This window comes from Nelumbo lutea, chromosome 1 (genome assembly GCF_056320005.1).
Source record: "Nelumbo lutea isolate HS-2025 chromosome 1, American lotus-T2T, whole genome shotgun sequence".
Lineage (NCBI taxonomy): Eukaryota > Viridiplantae > Streptophyta > Magnoliopsida > Proteales > Nelumbonaceae > Nelumbo > Nelumbo lutea.
Window position 1 is genome coordinate 48,863,204 of NC_142684.1, and position 19,997 is coordinate 48,883,200.

Consider the following 19,997-nt stretch of genomic DNA (forward strand, 5'->3'; position numbering starts at 1 on the left):
CTGCATTTTGTAGTTATTTTGAGAATAAAAAAATTTATAAATATTGAAACTAGTGTTCCGAAGTGGTTAACAACACGCTTCCAAATACACCAAGTTTTTGGAACTATTGTTAGGGAAGCAATGGAGAAAAAAAATTTGTTTGCTTTGTTTAGATCTGTTTCATTATTTTTTTTTTTTTTTGTTTGAATATTTGATCTGTAATCTCATTTTAATTCTTGTATCTCTTTGATTTTGCAGGACGTAATAGAAAAAGGTGGGGTACGAGAGCATTGTCGGACAGCTAAAGAAAAGAAAAGAGAGGAGAAATTGGAATTGCGATTCAGGTATAGTTGTCCCAATTTAATCCTGATTTTTTGTTTTTATTTTTGAATTGTTTTTGGTAAAGTAGTGTTTTCAAATTCTTAGTTAATTATTTTTATTTCTGGATAGATCTAATTTATTTTTTGTTTCATTCTTAGATCTTTTTTTTTTTGATTGTTAGGTTTTGTTTTTTCTTTATTTTCATATTAGAAACTCATTTCATTTCTTGGATTTTTATTGCTGCATATTCTTATTTTTTTTTATTTTCTATTTAATCCTTAGAATAGTGATCTCCCTTCATAGTATTTATTTCTATAGTTGTTAATCCCTTTTTTTGCATAATTAATCCTTTTATTTTCTGTTGTGCTATAATTATTTGTTGCTTTACTTAATTGCCCCTTTAATTAATTAGCTATTTAATTGAGTAATTAATTGTTGATTAGGAAAAAATTTAAAATTTCGAATTTGAGTTTAAATTTCAAAATTTGAATTTTAATTTGAATCTAAATTTGAATTTGAATTTAAATTTCAAAATTTGAATTTCAAAGAAATAAATTATTAATAGTTTAAATTTTTTTGCATTTACATTCCAACATTTATGGTTTGATATGTTCTAGAGCATGCATCATATAGGATTATTTAATTGCTGAAATTATCTTGTTAGTTGTTAATGTGTTAGGGCATTTCATTTTTTTTAATTGCTCTCTTTGCTGAATTAATTTGTTTTATTATTTTATTGCTGAATTGCATATTAGAGAAAACTATTCATGCATTGTAATTAGTTGCATTTATTTTGTTTATTGTGTTTTTCCGTTAATCCATTTAAGGGTAATCCAATTTAAATAAGATAAGGTGGGGATTTCATCACCCATTGATGAGAATAAAAATTATCATATTTTTATCCCTTAATATTCAGTCTTTTATACTTATTTAGTGCCTAATTGGACTCACTATTCTTGTATTTCGATTTAGGGCACAAAAGAAGGCGTTAGGTGAAAAACAAGGCTAATCGGGTAATTTTGAACAATTTCGGTGCCGCGTGATAATTTGAGCATAACTCTCCCATCCAGACTCCGATTAAGATGATTCAAGATGCACTGAAAAGATAAGGAAAAACTCTACAACTTTCATGTTTTGAGTTTTGATAGATTCATCGAGGTCAAAATCGGGCCCGAAGTCTAAGCAAATTCGCAAAGAAGCCCAGTTCGCAGTAGAAGCCCAGTTCACAGAGAAGCCTTGCAATGGCCCAATTCATTGAGAAAGCCCAATACGAATTTAGCATGCAAGAATAAGAATCTTCAAAGATTCCTATCAGATTCATTTTTCTGCTATATTTCTAGAAAGATAAAAGAGATTAAGATTATCAGTTAAGAGATAGGAGTAGATTAGATCTAATCTAGGCATTATCTATTAGAGAACTGAACTCCCAATGGAGAAAGAACTCCTTAGAGGAGCAGGAGACAGTTCCCTCCTAAGTCTATATAAAGGGGGTGGACTAGCACCCAAGGAACCATCAAATCCTCCAAGAGAGCTTCAGCCTTCAAAGCGAGCAATCAGCAACCAAGGAGGAAGAAGCAGAGTTTGCCCCCTTTCGTCTAGAAGCTGCGATTTCATCATGAAGTGTCCGTAAGGTTTTATTTTCTAGTTGAAGGGTTAGGGAAGCTTTGATTCTATAACATTGTGAGATCTAATTGATTTTTATTTTAGTTCATTGTTTATGGGTATTCATATGTTTTCTACAATTTCTTGTAAAGATTATTTTTATTGATTAAGCAAGAAGGGCCCCTTACTCATTCAATGAGAATAATCTATGGCCGATTGAACCTCTAATTTTATATATGATTGGTAGGTTTAATCAGGGTGGCAACTAACATAAATTGATTGCAAAAAAGTTTTCGATCTATGCTAGAGAAATATATGTTCTGGTTTAAACGGTCCGAGCTTGTGAGATCGCTGACCAGAATTGGGTCGCTCCTCTCTTAACGCTATTAATAGATTAAATCCTAAGAGCTTGTTCAGGACTCTCTATTAATAAGAGAAGCAATCAAAGAGCTTGTTTTGGTTGTCGAATAATATGAGTAGAGGCTGGCTATTAGAGCTTGTTAATGGCTATAACCAATTTATTCGTAAACATATGAATTTATCCTTGCATCGAGGATCAATGATAAGAATCAAAGTTGAACTTGTCCCTTCAACTAGAAGCTATTGCCCATCAATCTTTCCTTTCTGTTATTTTCTTCTATTTTATCTTATTTTCCTTATTTCAACAACCCCCTACTTCGTATACTTGGAAATAAATCCTCCCAATCCTTGTGGAGATGACCTTGCTCATCACTATATACAAAATACTTAATTCGAGCAAGACTTTTTATCTTTGGTTGGATTCGACACCCTCCAAATATTGGTGCCATTGCCGGGGACTGGTGTCCTAAGTAGATTTATTTCCTTTTGCTTGGTTTATGCCTCGTTATTCTCATGTAGGTGAACTCCACTACGATCTCGAAATCGAAAACACAGTTCGCTGCTTGAAGAAAGAAGCCAAGCAACGTCGCAACCAATCAACATCACTCCCATCTCCCGGGGTGAAGTCGGATGCAGAGATCATTGAGCCATCTAACCACCCCGAAGAAGTCCTAGCCAACATCAACGAGAGAACTCTTAGAGAGCTAGCCGCACTAGATCTGCACCAACAACCACTCTACATCGAATATGCAGATCTAGCAATACCTTTTGAACTCAAATCTGGTCTTATCCACCTACTTCCTACTTTTCGTGTGTTAGAGAGTTGTATGCCCTTAGCTTCAATCAGAAATATGCACATTATGAATTTATCGTAAATGAATAAAGTACACATTTGATTCATGTTCCTGTGGTGTGTTTCTGTGTAATACCCTTAAACTGGACACTTAAAGAGACTTGTATTAGTTTAGAATGTTCACAGCCATTGGGTAAGTCTGGGGAGATTTATCCTGCCAATGCTGACACTGGTGTGCTACCAACTATTGGGGTGGCTTGTCTCAGCTACCAGGGTGAGACCCGAAGCACATGCAGTGTAGGATTAATAGAACCTTTGAACCGGACCAGATTTCTAGTATTGCCCTGGACCTTGGTGATAGATGGGCAAAACTAGAAAGTTACACCTGACCCCTAGACTCGATTATGATACTACACTAGGTGTCGGATTGGGCGATCTTTGATGTACCAATCAGTGAGATCCTTAGCGGGGGTCAAAACCTGAGTATGTTGGGACAGTCCGAGAGTTCATCTGAGTGGGTGATCATAGTGATAGGATCAGCCCCTTTGTCGGACAAAGGTAATGATCGGGGATGCACTCTCTCTGATGGAAACAAAGACTGCCGGCAGCCAATTTCAATTGTTGAGATTTTGTTTTGCAAAATATATATATATATATATATATATATATATGTATATATGTTATGGTTTTGAAATGATTTGCAAAAGGTTTTAATTCCCGGGATCCATGTAAGCAGAGAGTGCAACACTGTTTCCTTGCAGTCGAGGGAGAGGTCCTCCCTTGTCGGGCAGTGTTTGATCATTATGGGCTGAGAGGTTAAGTGTAAGACCATTGAGGATAATACCTGATGGGCTAATCTTGCATCTGCCCATAGTCCCTGGGTGTTAAAAGGTGGCTTGGCCCAGGGACCACTTAGGGTAAGTGTTGGGCCCATAGAGCCCATAAGATGGGTTTCAGGGGGTGCACTGTCCATAACAATGTATTTGGCGAGGCCTTGTAACAAAGGCTGGGCTGAACCCATGTGGCTGATGTGTAGATCAATGTTTGGGTCCCACGCCATACAAGGAAGCCCAACTGGGCAGCAGTTTGGAAGGCTAAGTGAGTACATAACCTTAAATGGGCCTTAAGCCCATTTCGAAATGGGCTGATTTGATCAATCAATTAAAGGGGGCGAATTCTGAGATGGATCAGCTGATAGGATTGGGCCTAGACCCTCCCTATCCACTTAGAGATTCCATGATCTAAATAAGATTTAGATCTAGAAGCCTCCTAATTAGATTAGGAGATGGCTGATCTGATCTGCAGATAAGATAAGGGTTCTCCCTTATCACTTAAAGGGACTTCTAATCCAAATATAATTTGGATCAGCAGCTCCTAATAGGATTAGGAGCTGATCCCTTTAAATCTATATAAGGAGGAGGGGGCGGCAGCCTTTAAACATGCAACCTAAGACTCTTGTCTTCAGAGCTGAAATCACAGAAGAGAGATTTCTGCAACCTCTGCAAAATCTCTCTTGCTGCCTCCTTCCTGCCGCTGCCATTACCTTCAGTTCGATCTCCAGTTCTTGGGAGAAATAAAGATCTGATCTTGATACCAATCTTTTGGGAAAAGATTGATTGGATCTGTACTCACAAGCCATCCAGTTGATTCTTGCGATGGGTCAAGTTCCTTTGAAAAACATTGTTGATTCTGCTCCATCCTGCACTGTGCCATCTTCAGTGGGAGCAGTCTTTGGATCCTTCCTTGGGCGTGAACACCTCCATTGGGAGATACTAATTCTTCGTATCAGGTACATCCTAAAGGGATGGGATATCCATCACATGGATGCCCAAATCTTGCGGAATAGATAGGGCGAATTTCAAAAATTTTTCTCCCATCTTTGCAGGGAATCGAATTCCCTATTTCAGAAAACATATTTTCAAAGATCAATCTTGAACCATGAACCAAATCAGATCTGAACCAAAAGGGGTAGGAGGGAGGATATACCTGATACGGAGAAACAATATCTCCCAATGGAGGTGTTCACGCCCAAGGAAGGATCCAAAATCTACTCCCACTGAAGATGGCGCAGTGTAGGATGGAGCAGAATCAACAATGTTCTTCCAAAAGAACATGACCCTTCACAAGAATCAACTGGATGGCTTCTGAGTACAGCTCCAACCAATCTTTTCCCAAAAGATTGGAATCAAGATCAGATCTTGATTTCTCCCAAGAACTGGAGATTGAACAAAAGGCAATGGCGGTGGCAAGAAGGAGGCGGCAGGAGAGAATTCGCAGGGTGCAGAAATCTCTCTTTCTGTGATTTTTCTCAGCTCTGAAGAGAATCAAATGTGTGTGTTTCTTAGGCTGCCACCCCCTTCTTTTGTTAACCTAAAAGATCAGCTCCTAATCCAATTTGGAGCGGCTTATCCAAATCATATTTGGATAAGATCTCTCTTTAGGTGATAGGGATAAACCCTTATCAAATCTGCAGATTAGATTAGCTTTCTCCTAATCTCATTAGGAGGTTTCTAAATCTAAATCTCATTCAGATCTGGACTCTCTGAGTGGATAGGATTAAGACCCTATCCTATCTGCTAATCTATCTCAGAATTTGCCCCATAATTAATTAAATAAACAGCCCAGTTTGAAATGGGCTTTAGGCCCATTAAGCTTATGTACTCACTTCACCTTCCAAATTGCTGCCCAGTTGGGCTTCCTTGTAAGGCGTGGGACCCAAACATTGATCTACACATAAGCCACATGGGTTCGGCCCAGCCTTTGTTACAAGGCCTGGCCGAATACACTGTTAAAGACAGTGCACCCCCTGAAAACCCATCTTATGGGCTCTATGGGCCCAATAGTTACCTTAAGTGGTCCCTGGACCAAGCCACCTTGTAACACCCAGGGACTGTGGGCAGATGCAAGATTAGCCCATCAGGTATTATCCTCAATTATCTTACACTTAACCTCTCAGCCCAAAATGATCATACACTGCCCGACAAGAGAGGACCTCTCCCTCGGCTGCAAGGAATAGTGTTGCATTCTCTACTTATATGGATCCCGGGATTTAAAACCTTTTGCAAACATTTTGAAATCGGCTGCCGGCAGTCTTGGTTTCCATTAGAGAGAGTTCATCCCCAATCATTACCTTTGTCCGACAAAAGGGCTGATCCTTTCATTATGATCACCCACTCAGATGATTTCTCGGATTGTCCCAACATACCCAGGTTTTGACCCTTGCTAAGAATCTCACTAATTGGTATATCAAAGACAGCCCAATCCGACATCTAGTGTAGCATCATAATCGAGTCTAGGGGTTAGGTGTAACTCTACAGTTTTGCCCATCTATCTCCAAAGTCCAGAGCAATACTGGAAATCTGGTCCGGTTCAAAGGTTCTATTAATCCTACACTGTATGTGCCTAGGGTCTCACCCAGGTAGCTGAGACAGGCCACCCTAACCGACTTGGTGGCACTACAATGTCAGCCTTATCAGGATAGGTCTCCCCAGACCGATCCACTGGCTGTGAACATTCTAAACTAACACGAGTGACGGGTTTGTCGAAGCCCTCAAAATTAGTACTAGTCCCACAATAAAATATTTGCAATAAAAGTGGTTCTAGGTCGAATCCCACAGGGAGCAAATCAGTAATCTCTTAGCCGAATGGATAAAGTAATTGTGTGGGAATATTAAATAACTAAAATTAAAAGAATAACAAACTAAACAAACAAGAGAAAATCAGTCTTACCGAATTCTGGTTCAAGGGTTCGGGTTGAATCGATTGGCCATCGATCCTAGGTAGAATTCAGCATTCTTGCAATTCAAGCATTTAACCTTAGATTTATTAGGATAGCCATAATAAACCTTATGTTTTCCTAATTCAGTTGACCAAACCCAGCATTCGATCAACACTTATCACCACTCAACTGGGTACGATAGCGTTCCATGTTAAACAATGATAGCATTAAGATTTGTGAAAACAGTTAAACCAAAATAACAATAATTGAGATAGCTGCAATTACTGAATTTTGTTCCATAAATTCTTTTAGGTTGAACCATGTTAAAACATTGGTCAAAGGCTGTCACGAACAATTGACCCAAAAAGATATCAACCTAATTGCTACTTGTACCATTATTCGTGACAATTACGGATCACCGAAATCATGGATAGCAGTAGGAAAATCAACATTAATTCAGTTTGTCAGACTAATTAACATTAACATCCAATAAAAATATGCACAAGAATCAATGAATACTTGAATTAAAAAGCAAGAAAATAAATTAACTACAGAACCTCACAATAACACAATCGAACCTCTACCCTTGAACCAGAAAAAAGAAGCTTAGCTGCTCATGATCTGCGCAATCTCCATGCTTTGCTTCTCCATGGCCGAACTGATCTTCTTGAGTTGCTTGATGCTTGATTGCTGAATGATTGAGTGATTTCTAGAGCTGGTTCACCCCCCTCTTTATATAGCCAAAAGAGATGGTTGTTTTCCAACTCCTTCTAGGAGATCATCTTATCCTATCTCTTATCTAATGCTCTAATCTCAATTTTCTTATCTCTCTAGGATTACATTCAAGAATTTAGATCTGATAAAACTCTCTCCTTGGAGATTACATTCGAAATTCGGACTCTTAACTCTTGAATTCGAGTTGGGCTGCTTCAAGCTACTTCTGCGAGTTGGGCTTAAGTTGTGAAATGGACCTGGCTGCGAACTTGCTCCGACTTTGGGCTCGTTTTCGTACTCGATGCGGGCCGAATATGTCAAAACCCAAAACATAAAAGTTGTGGGCCTTCCCTTTTTCTTTCTAATGCTTCTTGAATTGTCCAATTCGGTGTCCGGAATTGAGAGTTAGGCCCAGATTACTGACTGTCGCCGAAACTGTGCAAAATCACCCGATTTGTCCTGTTTTCTTCCAATTGCCTTCTTTATTGCCAAAAACCGAAATACAAGAGTAATGAGTCCATTTAAGTGATAAATAAATGTAAAAGAATGAATATTAGGGGATAAAATTAGGGTTCATTTTGGTCTCATCAACGAGTCTCATTAAGTGTCCAGTTTAAGGGTATTACATAGAAACATACCAAGGGAACATGAATCAAATATGTACTCCCAACTCATGAACGAACTTCTTCATCCATATGGCTTCTTTGGCAGCCTCACTTGCGGCAATGTATTCGGCCTCGGTTGTGGAGTCTGCTGTGGACCCCTGTTTGCTGCTTTTCCAGCAAACAGCACACGATCCTATCGTGAAAACATATCCAGATGTAGACTTTCTATCTTCCAGATCTGACTGGAAATCCGCATTTGTAAACCCTTGGATCTGTAGTGAACTACCATCGAATACCAGACAAAACTCTTTTGACCTTCGAAGGTATTTTAGTATGCATTTCACAGCAGTCCAATGCTCCTGCCCTGGGTTGGCTTGGAATCTGCTTACTACACTCACTGCTAGGGCGATGTTAGGACGAGTGTGTAGCATGGCATACATGATGCTCCCTACGGCTGAGGCATAGGGAACGTCTTTCATGCTCTTGATCTCCTCAGAGGTCTTTGGAGACATCTTCTTGGAGAGATTGACTCCATGCCTGAAAGGAACATTTCCTTTCTTGGAGTTTTCCATGCTATATCTCTTGACTATTTTGTCAATATAAGCAGATTGGGATAATCCTATTATCCGCTTCGATTCATCTCTATAGAGTCGAAGACCCAGTATATAGGAGGCTTCCCCAAGGTCTTTCATGGAGAATTGCTATGATAGCCATACTTTTATCATAGTTAACATTCCTACATCATTTCCAATGAGTAGAATGTCATCCACATACAGAACCAGAAACGTAACCTTGTCACCGCTGGTCTTTCTATAAACACAGGGTTCATCCAGGTTTTGCTCATAATCAAACCTTTTAACCGTAGAGTCAAATCGGATGTTCCAACTTCTAGAAGTTTGCTTCAGTCCATATATAGATCTATTCAACTAATAGACCACGTGTTCTTGACCTGCAGCTACAAAACCTTGCGGTTGCTGCATATAGATATCTTCAGTAAGATCTCCATTTAGGAACGCAGTTTTGACATCCATCTGCCAAATCTCATAGTCATAATAAGCTGCTACAGCTAGCAGGATCCTAATGGATTTAAGCATAGCCACGGGTGAAAAGGTTTCCTCATAATCGATGCCTTCTTTCTGAGTGTATCCTTTTGCCACTAGACGAGCTTTGTAGGTCTCAACCCTACCATCGGGGCCCTTCTTCCTCTTGTAGATCCATTTGCAACCAATTGCTTTTACCCCGGAGGGCGGATCCACTAGAATCCAGACTCCATTGGTCTCCGTTGAGTCCATTTCAGCTCTTATGGCATCTACCCATTTAAGGGAATCTATGTCCAACATAGCTTCCGTATATGTTATGGGATCCTCTTCACTAGTCAAGGTTTCGACCAGGTAACTATCCTGATCGTAACCAAAACGGACCGGTGGCCAGGACACCCAGGTAGATCTTCTATGTTGATCACTACCTAGAACTTGTGGGACACCTCCCACTGCATCTGAGCTCTCCTCATCAAGAACAATTTCCTGACGCAGATTGTCCAAGATGTAGTCATTTTCCAAGAATAGTGCATTCCAACTGCAGAACACCTTCTGCTCACATGGATCATAGAATAGGTAGCCCACTAAGCCCTTTGGGTAGCCTACGAATAGGCAACGGCTGGTCTTGGATTCTAATTTGTCCAGATTCATTCTTTTAACGTGAGTCGGACAACCCTAAATCTTCAAGTGTCGTACACTTGGTTTCTTTCCGGTCCAAAGTTCATAAGGAGTCTTAGGAACCGATTTGGTTGGAACCCGGTTGAGCACGTATAACGCGGTTTCTAATGCGTATCCCCAAAAGGATGTGGGTAAATCTAAATGGGTGAGAAGTGACCGGACCATATCCAATAAGGTCCTATTCCTCCTCTCTGAAACACCGTTAAGTTGTGGTGTAGTAGGAGGAGCCAACTGTGATACTATCCCATTGTCCTTTAAGTAGTCCCTGAATTCGTTAGAGAGATACTCGCCACCTCGATCTGATTGAAGGGCCTTAATTTCTCTCCCTAACTGTTTCTCGACCTCTTGCCTGAACTCTTTGAACTTTTCAAAAGATTCAGACTTGTGTCTCATTAGGTACACATAACCATATCGTGAAAAATCATCGGTGAGTGTAATGAAATACACGTGTTGGTTACGGGTCCTAACACTCAGGGGACCGCATACATCAGTATGTATAAGGTCGAGCGTGCGTGTACATCTTTCAGGCTTACCGTTAAATGGCCTCTTTGTCATCTTACCCTGAAGGCAAGGCTCACAAGTGGGAAGAACTTCTACAGTTAGAAAATCCAAAGGACCATCCTTTACCAGTCTTGTGATTCGGTCAATACCAATATGGCCAAGTCGGTAATGCCACAGGCACGTGGGATTAACTGTATCACGTGCTCTTTTCTTGGGGATTTCAACCGACGTAGTTTCGGCTATGTTTGTTTCTAGAGAAGGATGTAGAACAAAGAGACCGTTCTCCAGTTCCCCATATGTGATGAACTTATTATTTCTTTTAATAGTAATCGTATTACTGAAAAAGACAGAATATCCATCCGAGCTTTGAGACAGAAATCAAATTTCTTCTTAGATTTTGCACAAAAAGACAATCTTTAAGTACAATATTTCCTTCTCAAAATTTTAATTCTACGGTGCCTATTGCCGTAGCTGCAACGCTTGCAGAAGTCCACAAGTAGAGCATCACTTCTCCATCATTCAGCCTTCCGCTTACCTTGAACACCTGCAGTGTGTTACACGCATGAGTTGAAGCCCCTGAGTCAATACACCAGGTACTGAGGACAGTTCCTCTTCCAGTGGCCGGTTTGTTTGCAGAAGTGACATGCATCTACTGTCCTGTCCTTCTTCTGCTTCTTGGGCTTTGATGAACCTACAATTTATCTATATTTTATGAGGTTTTTGCATGAAATTTTATGATGATTTAATTAAATTTTGCCCTATTTTATCTTGATTGCAAGAAAGATTTCAGGGGAGCCAAATCAACAAAAAGAAGGCAAAAGCAAGAAAAGAAAACCCAAAATTTATCAAGATCAGCCCGGCCCAGCCATGAGAGCAAGAGAATTTCATTCGGCCCAAGAAGAGCAAGTGAAACTCTTTGGAAAATCCAAGGGAAGAAGCCTAGCAAGAAGGAAATTTCAGCCCAGCCCATTTTTAGCCCAAATAACAGCCCAAAGGGAGCTAGGGGCGGCAACTTCTAGGAGTTTCTTGAAGAGAAGGAGGGAGCACTCTAGAAGGTTCATGAGGGGTGTAATACACCCCATTCTAGAGGCTTCAAGAAGGGGCAAGAGCCCCCTTGAAAAACTATATAAGGAGGCCTCTAGGAGGGGAGAAAGTTGTTCAATTGCTTGAGAGGAAGGCTCTCCCACTCTTAGAAGGCTAGGCAAGAAGGCTAGGCGCAAGGAAGAAGAAGAAGAAGGGCTGAAGGAAGTTCAAGACAAGCAAGTTAGAAGAAGAAGGTGAGTTCAAATTGAGGGTTTGTGATTCAAAGATCTTTTGTAATAAATCATTTGTAGTTTCATTATCTTTTGATTTGAATTCAGTTTCTTAGTTATATGTTCTTTCTTCTTTCTCCTTGTTTCCATTCTTCCTTGATGTATTTCAGCTTGTAAAATTTCAGTTCAGCAATCTAATTCTTTTTTATTCATTCAAATGGTCATGCATTGTACTTGAAGTTTCTTGAATAAGGGTGTGATTGTAGATTAATTCGGCCAACTAACCTTCAAAACTCAGATCTGAATTCTCAGATCTGAGATTGCAAGATCTGAATTGCTTGAAAGAGAATTCAGATCTGCAATTTTCAGATTGGGCGAATTAATCTACAGCTTGGAATTCCTAGAGTGCTTGAGAGAGACTCTAGGAATTCAGGTCTACTATTCAAGAACTGAATTGAGTGCAAGGTTAGAGATAACTTGTACAATTCAGTTGGTGATCAATTCAGATTTGAATTGATGCCTTAGAAGTGTTTGAAGAAATGCATGCATGGGGATTAGATTCTTGCTAGAGATAGAAGAACCGTCACTCATGCAGAGGATGAACATGCGCTTGAGAGAGGCTATTCATGACCTTGGGGTTTCACCAAACCAAGGCTCAATCATGATTCATTCGAATGATCCAAATTGATAGATTGCTGAATTCTGAGATTGACATTTACTGCTTACTCTTCTAACATGATTTGAAGGCAATTGGACCAATGATTTAGATAGATTTTAATTTAGGATTTCTTAGCTTTCATTAGAGTTTTGATTTATTTGTTGATCAGATAAGAAGTGCTCAATTTAGTATTGGTAATTGTTTCCTAAATCCTCGTGGGAACGATACTTCACTCTCTACTTTATTACTTGAACGGCTAGTGCACTTGCTAGTGTCACAATGAGCAACACATCAAGTTTTTGGCGCCGTTGCTGGGGATTTAGAGAAACAATATTAGGAAACATTGAGCATTCTTAATCTGATCTCATTCAGCATTGCATTCATAGTTGGGTTAATTTGCTAACTTTTTCATTTCAGCTTGAACTGCAACTGCTGTACTACTGTAGTTATGTTTCTTCTTTCTTAAGTAGATTACTTTCTTTTTCTGATTTCAGTTTCATTTTAATAAAGGCATATTTGATTTCTATTCAATCTTGGTATTGTTCCCTTCAAAAAAAGAAAAAAAAAAGAAAAAAAAAATTCACATAAACATGAGTGTTGCAGATCTGAGTTGCATTCGGCACTCAGATCAGCAGATTTCAGATCTGCAGCACTCAGCCGAAAAGAATTGCTTGTGTTTCTGAATTTTATTTCTTTTTCCATTACAAAAAAATATATATATATATATATATATATAAAATGAAAAAAAAAGTAGATCTTTTGAACAACAAGAGGAGCAATTGAGAATTCGGATCAGAATTCAGATTTGAGTTCAGATCTGAATTCTGCTACAGCAGATTTGCAACAGTTCAGATCTGAGTTCCTCTGAACTCAGACCTGAACTGATGCAATTTTGAGGGGAATTGGGTGGCATCACCACCCCAATTCACCCTAGGGCACTTCTGCTATTCCCCAAAAACAATTTGGTAGCAATAACTGAAGGTAAGGCAATTGAGAATTCAGATCCAAACTCAGACTTGAGTTCAGATCTGAATTCTGCTGTTACAGATCTGCTCAGTTCAGATCTGAATTCCTCTGAACTCAGATCTGAACCGATGCAAGTTTGAGGTGAATTGGGTGCCATCACTACCCGAATCTACCCTATGATACATCCAACCTGCCTCAAAGGTGAATGGATAGCAAAGAATGAGAGAAATTCAAATCTGAAATGCAGTTGATATGATGTGAGGACTGAACTGATACAGAGCATACTATGAATTCTGGGTGGACTGAATTCTTGGCTTTACCCACTTGTAACCGAGCTACATTAGCTAAGGAGGTGTATGTTTGGATTGAATAATTGTTATGCCTCAGATATTTAAGAAAAATTAGCACTTTCCAAGTATTTCTATTAGCATTCAGATCTGTAGCAGGGCTGCTATAGTGCAACAGTTAGCAGACCTGATTTCAGATTTCTACAAAAGTTGTATGGACCAAATAGCTTGCAATACCAAACATTGCAGACCCAATTTTCAGGTCTTAGCAAGTGTTTGATATGCATCAGCTATACAGGTTTGAGCTTCAATTGTAGAGTTTAAAATCTTTAACCCAAGCCTAACTCAGGACTGGTTTTAGTTTATTTCAGATCCTTTTAATTTTTTTTTTTTTCAGATCAGATCTGATTTCAGCCCTAAAGCATCACAGAATTGATTCCAACCTTAATGAATGTATATTGTAGTGTATACCAATGAGTGTGTATGAGATATCCAGCTCAGATCTGAATTATTATTTATTAATTTCTCTAGACTAACAATACCAAAGACTTGTAGATCTGAACTCAGATCTAAATTGGGTCTGAATTCAGATGTTGCAATCGATGGATGTAGATAAAGGAACCTTGAATAAGATGATTGGTTTAAATCTGCTTTTAGTATAATCGGCTTCATTTATTCATGATAGGATGTAGGTTTTGTATTCCAATAATTCACTTTACATTTTCAGTGTGATAGGATTAGTTATTTATTTTCTTTTGTGAATATTGGCATTTTTATTGCTTTGACTTTAACAGTTTATGACAAGCAGACCTGAACTGGAAGAGATCCTTTACGACCCAGAGATTGAACGGACTCTCCGTGTCCGTTTGAGAGCTGCTAAGCAAGTCAGACAAGAAGCACAAGAAATGGCTGAACAAAGAACTATGATGGATTATGCCAAGCCCACCCTCACCGGGACTGTCTCCAGCATTATCAGGCCAACTATTGCTGCCAATAACTTCAAAATTAAACCGGCCATAATCCAAATGATACAAAATACGGTTCAGTTTTGTGGTATGGCCCATGAGGATCCGAATACCCATATTGCTAACTTCTTGGAAATCTGTGACACCTTCAAACACAATGGGGTAAGTGATGATGCCATCCGGCTGAGGTTATTCCCATTTTCTTTGAAGGATAAAGCCAAAGCTTGGTTGAACTCATTACCGGCAGGATCTATAGCCACATGGGACGAAATGGCCAGCCGTTTTCTCTCTAAATATTTTCCCCCTTCTAAAACTGATAAAATGATGAATGACATCACTATTTTTTTCCAGCAAGAGGGGGAATCTTTATATGAGTCATGGGAACGTTACAAGGAGCTGTTAAGGAGAGTTCCTCACCATGGCCTCCCCATTTGGCTGCAAGTGCAGACTTTCTATAATGGTCTTACTGACTCAAATAAGACCATATTAGATGCTGCAGCCGGAGGATCCATAAATAATAAAACTCCTGAGGTTGCCCATGCACTTATTGAGGAAATGGCAGCCAACAATTATCAATGGCATTCGGAAAGAACTCAAACTAGGAAGCAGCAAGGCTTGAATAATGTTGACACTTATACAGCACTATCTGCACATGCATGTGCAGCCTCTTAATTGTGAATTGTGTGGGGGAGGCCACATCAGTACAGACTGCCAAGTTGGCAATCAGTTCAGACCATCTACTGAACAAGTTGATTATGTCAGCAATTCGTCAAGACAGCAGGGTTACCAGAGTCACCATACTTTTCATCCAGGATGGAGGGGACATTCAAACCAGTCCTGGCCAAATCAGCATATTTCCAAGCCGTTCCACCAGACTTATCATCAGCCTGAACCAAAATCCAATTTGGAGGAACTGATGACAAAATTTATAGCAGGTGCAGAAACTAGGTTCCAGAACCAGGAAGCCTCAATCAAAAACCTGGAAAACCAAGTGTGGCAATTGGCACAATTAATCTCTTCTAGACTGCCGGGAACTCTTCCAAGCAACACTGAAGTGAATCCACGAGAGCAGGTGCAAGCTATTACCTTAAGAAGTGGAAAAGAGTTGCCTGAGGTAGAAAAGAAGAATTTGGCTGAACCCAAGGCAGAAACAAGCCTTGGGACCAGACAACAGAAGATGGAACAACCAGAAGCACAACAAGGGATGCACCAACAACCACAAGTTCCATTCCCTAACAGGCTGAAGCAACAAAAATTGGAGAAGGAATTTGGTAAGTTTCTTGAAATATTTAAAAGTTTACATATTAATATTCCTTTTGCTGATGCTTTAGCCCAGATGCCACACTATGCAAGGTTTTTGAAGGAATTATTGGCAAACAAAAGGAAACTGGGAGATGTGGCTACAGTTGCATTAAATGAGGAATGTTCTGCTATCCTTCTGAACAAGCTGCCTCAGAAACTCAAAGATCTAGGGAGTTTCACTATTCCTTGTACCATTGGCAGTTTAAAAATTGAAAAAGCTTTATGTGACCTGGGAGCTAGCATCAATTAAATGCCATATTCTATCTTCAAGAAATTGGGGTTGAATGAACCCCAACCCACTAGAGTGGCATTACAATTGGCTGATAGATCCATTAGACATCCTAGGGGGATCATAGAAGATGTGTTAGTTAAAGTTGACAAATTCATTTTTCCAGTTGATTTCATTGTGTTAGACATGCAAGAAGATGTGGAGGTCCCGCTTATCCTAGGGAGACCTTTCCTGGCTACCGGAAAAGCAATGATTGATGTCCAACAAGGACAACTCAGCCTTAGGATACAAGATGAGGAGATAATTTTTAAAATGTCTGATGCTATGAAACATGCACCCTCTAGTGATGATTCTTGTTTTATGATTGATGCCATTGAATTGACAATTGATGAATGCTTCCAGGTAAGTAGAATAACTGATCCTCTTGAACTCTGCCTCCAGCAGGGAAAACTTGAAGAAGCAGAAAATGAAAAAATAAACCTCATGATAGCATACCTGAATGATAAGCCTCAATTCAAGGGAAAGGGGTTTCTTAAATTAGAGAACTTGGGCAAATTGCCCGGACCATCAGGTAAGCCATCACCCCAAGAACCCCCCACCCTTGAACTGAAGCAATTACCATCCCATTTAGAGTATGCTTTCCTTGAGGAACCATTAGATCTCCCCGTGATAATTTCCGCAGCGCTGAATCCCTTACAAAGAGAAAAATTATTAAGAGTGCTGCGGGAACACAAAAATGCTATAGCTTGGAAGGTAGAAGATATCAAAGGCATTAATCCATCAATCTGCACTCACAGAATTTTGATGGAAGAGGACAGCAAGCCTTCCGTTCAGCCCCAAAGGCGCCTGAACCCCAACATGAAAGAAGTGGTAAAGGCTGAAATAATTAAGTTGTTAGATGCTGGGATCATTTATCCTATTTCTGATAGTTCTTGGGTAAGCCCTGTGCAAGTTGTGCCCAAAAAAGGGGGTACGACTGTTGTTCCAAATGAGTAAAATGAACTCATCCCTACTAGAACCATTACCGGATGGCGTGTGTGTATTGACTATAGAAAATTAAATGAAGCCACCCGGAAGGACCATTTCCCTCTCCCATTTATGGATCAAATGTTGGAGAGGCTAGCCGGGCATGAGTATTATTGTTTCTTGGATGGATATTCAGGGTATAACCAGATACCAATTGCACCAGAAGATCAAGAAAAGACCACTTTTACTTGCCCATATGGAACCTTTGCATACCGAAGGATGCCCTTTGGGTTATGCAATGCCCCAGCAACCTTTCAGCGATGTATGATGTCTATATTTTCTGATATGGTTGAAAAATTTATTGAGATCTTCATGGATGATTTTTCAATTTTTGGCTCTTCGTTTGATGCATGTTTGAATAATCTGGAACAGGTGCTTACTAGATGTAAAGAAACACATCTTGTGTTGAATTGGGAGAAATGTCATTTTATGGTGCAAGAAGGCATAGTGCTTGGACACAAGATCTCTCAAAGAGGAATAGAAGTCGACAAGGCCAAGGTGGAGGCAATTGAAAAATTGCCAACCCCAACATCTGTTCGTTCTTTGAGAAGTTTCTTAGGACATGTCGTATTCTATAGAAGGTTTATTAAAGATTTCTCAAAAATTTTCAAGCCATTATCTACCTTGCTTCAGAAAGAAGTGCCTTTTGAATTTTCAACTGAATGCCTTCATGCTTTCAATATCTTGAAAGACAAATTGATCCATGCACCTATCATGGTAGCACCAGATTGGACCCTCCCATTTGAATTGATGTGTGATGCGAGTGATTTTGCTATAGGAGCTGTTTTAGGACAAAGATTGAACAAACATTTTCAGCCAATTTACTATGCTAGCAGAACCTTGACTGGACCCCAACTCAATTACACCACCACAGAAAAGGAGCTGCTAGCAGTAATATTTGCACTTGATAAGTTTCGTTCATATCTGATATTATCCAAGGTTGTTGTCCACACAGATCACTCGGCATTAAGGCACTTGCTTACCAAGCAAAACTCAAAACCAAGACTGATCAGGTGGATCCTTTTATTGCAAGAGTTTGACATTGAGATTAGAGACCTGAAGGGTGCTGCAAATCTGGTTGCTGACCATCTCTCCCGGTTGGACACGGTAAGCTCAAAAGAGGAGATAACCAGCAACATTCGAGAAGAATTTTCGGATGAGCAGTTGTACTCAATACAGAAATACTCATATCCTTGGTATGCTGATTTTGCTAATTATCTAGCTGCACAAGTCCTTCCTCCTAACCTTTCATATCAACAGAAAAAGAAATTCTTTTCTGATGTAAAATACTATCTGTGGGAGGAACCCTTTTTGTATAAATTGTGTGCAGATCATATCATAAGGAGATGTGTCCCCGAGGAGGAGATGGAGTCGGTACTCCAATTTTGCCATGATAAAGAAGCAGGAGGTCATTTTGGAGCTAGTCGCACTGCAGCCAAGGTTTTGCAATCAGGTTTTTATTGGCCCACACTCTTCAAAGATGCCCATCGGTATGTGTCCACATGTGACAAATGCCAAAGATCGGGAAACATTTCCCGACGGAATGAAATGCCCCTTTCCAATATTTTAATCTGTGAAATCTTTGATGTTTGGAGTATAGATTTCATGGGACCTTTCCCGAATTCTTTTGGGAATAAGTACATCCTCGTTGCAGTTGACTATGTATCCAAATGGGTAGAAGCCATGGCTTTACCCACAAATGACTCAAGAAGGGTGGTACACTTCCTAAAGAAGCTATTCTCCCGATTTGGCACTCCGCGAGCTATAATTAGTGATAGGGGAACTCACTTCTGCAATAGCCAATTTGAGAGGTTAATGCAGAAATATGGAATTACACATAAATTAGCTACCCCTTATCACCCTCAAACCAGTGGCCAAGTGGAGTTGGCTAACAGGGAACTCAAAAGAATTCTGGAAAAGACCGTAGCATCCGCCAGAAAAGATTGGTCCATCAAATTAGATGATGCATTATGGGCATACAGAACTGCATTTAAGACACCCATTGGCTGTCCCCCTACAGATTGGTATTTGGTAAAGCATGCCATTTACCAGTTGGTAAAACATGCCACAGGGGCTAAAAGGCGGTTGCAATTGAATGAATTGGATGAATTCAGACTTACCACCTATGAGAATGCCAAAGTTTATAAAGAAAGAATAAAAAACTGGCATGATAAGAACTTGCTGAGACGGGACTTTTATGTAGGCCAACAGGTATTGTTATATAATTCCCGTCTCTGCTTGTTTCCAGGTAAGCTGAGATCCAGGTGGTCTGGACCCTTTACCATTTCACTGGTTTTTCCCCATGGGGCTATAGAACTCACCCACCCAGTTCAGGGCATGTTTAAAGTAAATGGTCAGCGCCTGAAACCATATTTAATGGGCAGTACTGTACCCCCTCCATCCACTGTTTATCTAGATAACCAATAATCTCTTATGCTTGCTCATGAACAAGTTAAGGAATCTTTTTGTCATTTATCTTTTTAGAATATTAGTTAGTAAAATAAAGATCTTTTTCTCAAAATTCCAATTCTTTAAGGACTCAGTTCATCATTTTCTTTTCTTCAGTTTGCTCTAGCAAGTGTGACTCCCTAACACTACGAACATTGAGGACAATGTTCATCTTAAGTGTGGGGGAGTGAGCCCGAGGCTAGGGTATGGGGGTTGAAACCATGCACCTCATGCACCCCAACACACATATGCAGGCAATGACATAACCTAAAAAAAAAGACTGGAACCCCTCAAGTTCATTACTATTTATTTGATGATTTTTTTTAAGAAGGAATTCAATGAGTTGAGGGAGACTGATGTACTTGTTAAGTTTTTATTCTTGTGAATGACCCAATTTGATTTATGCATGAGAAAAGGGGAGCTGAATATGCTTTTCAGCATGACTAGCCCTAACTATCTTCATGTGTATGGAAGCCCTTGATTTCATGGTTAATGGTCAAGAGAGCTAGTGCACATCTGAAGTGCTGATTCTTGAGGTTCAATAATTGCAAAGAA

The 19,997-nt window shown here is 39.7% G+C and overlaps 1 non-coding gene across 1 annotated transcript; it reads right to left on the reverse strand.

The window, feature by feature from the left end:
* Positions 1 to 14,755: 14,755 nt before the first annotated feature.
* Positions 14,756 to 14,862, reverse strand: LOC148874571 (small nucleolar RNA R71). Its single transcript, XR_016106106.1, has one exon. It is a non-coding gene; the product is annotated as a small nucleolar RNA R71 (small nucleolar RNA).
* Positions 14,863 to 19,997: the final 5,135 nt, after the last annotated feature.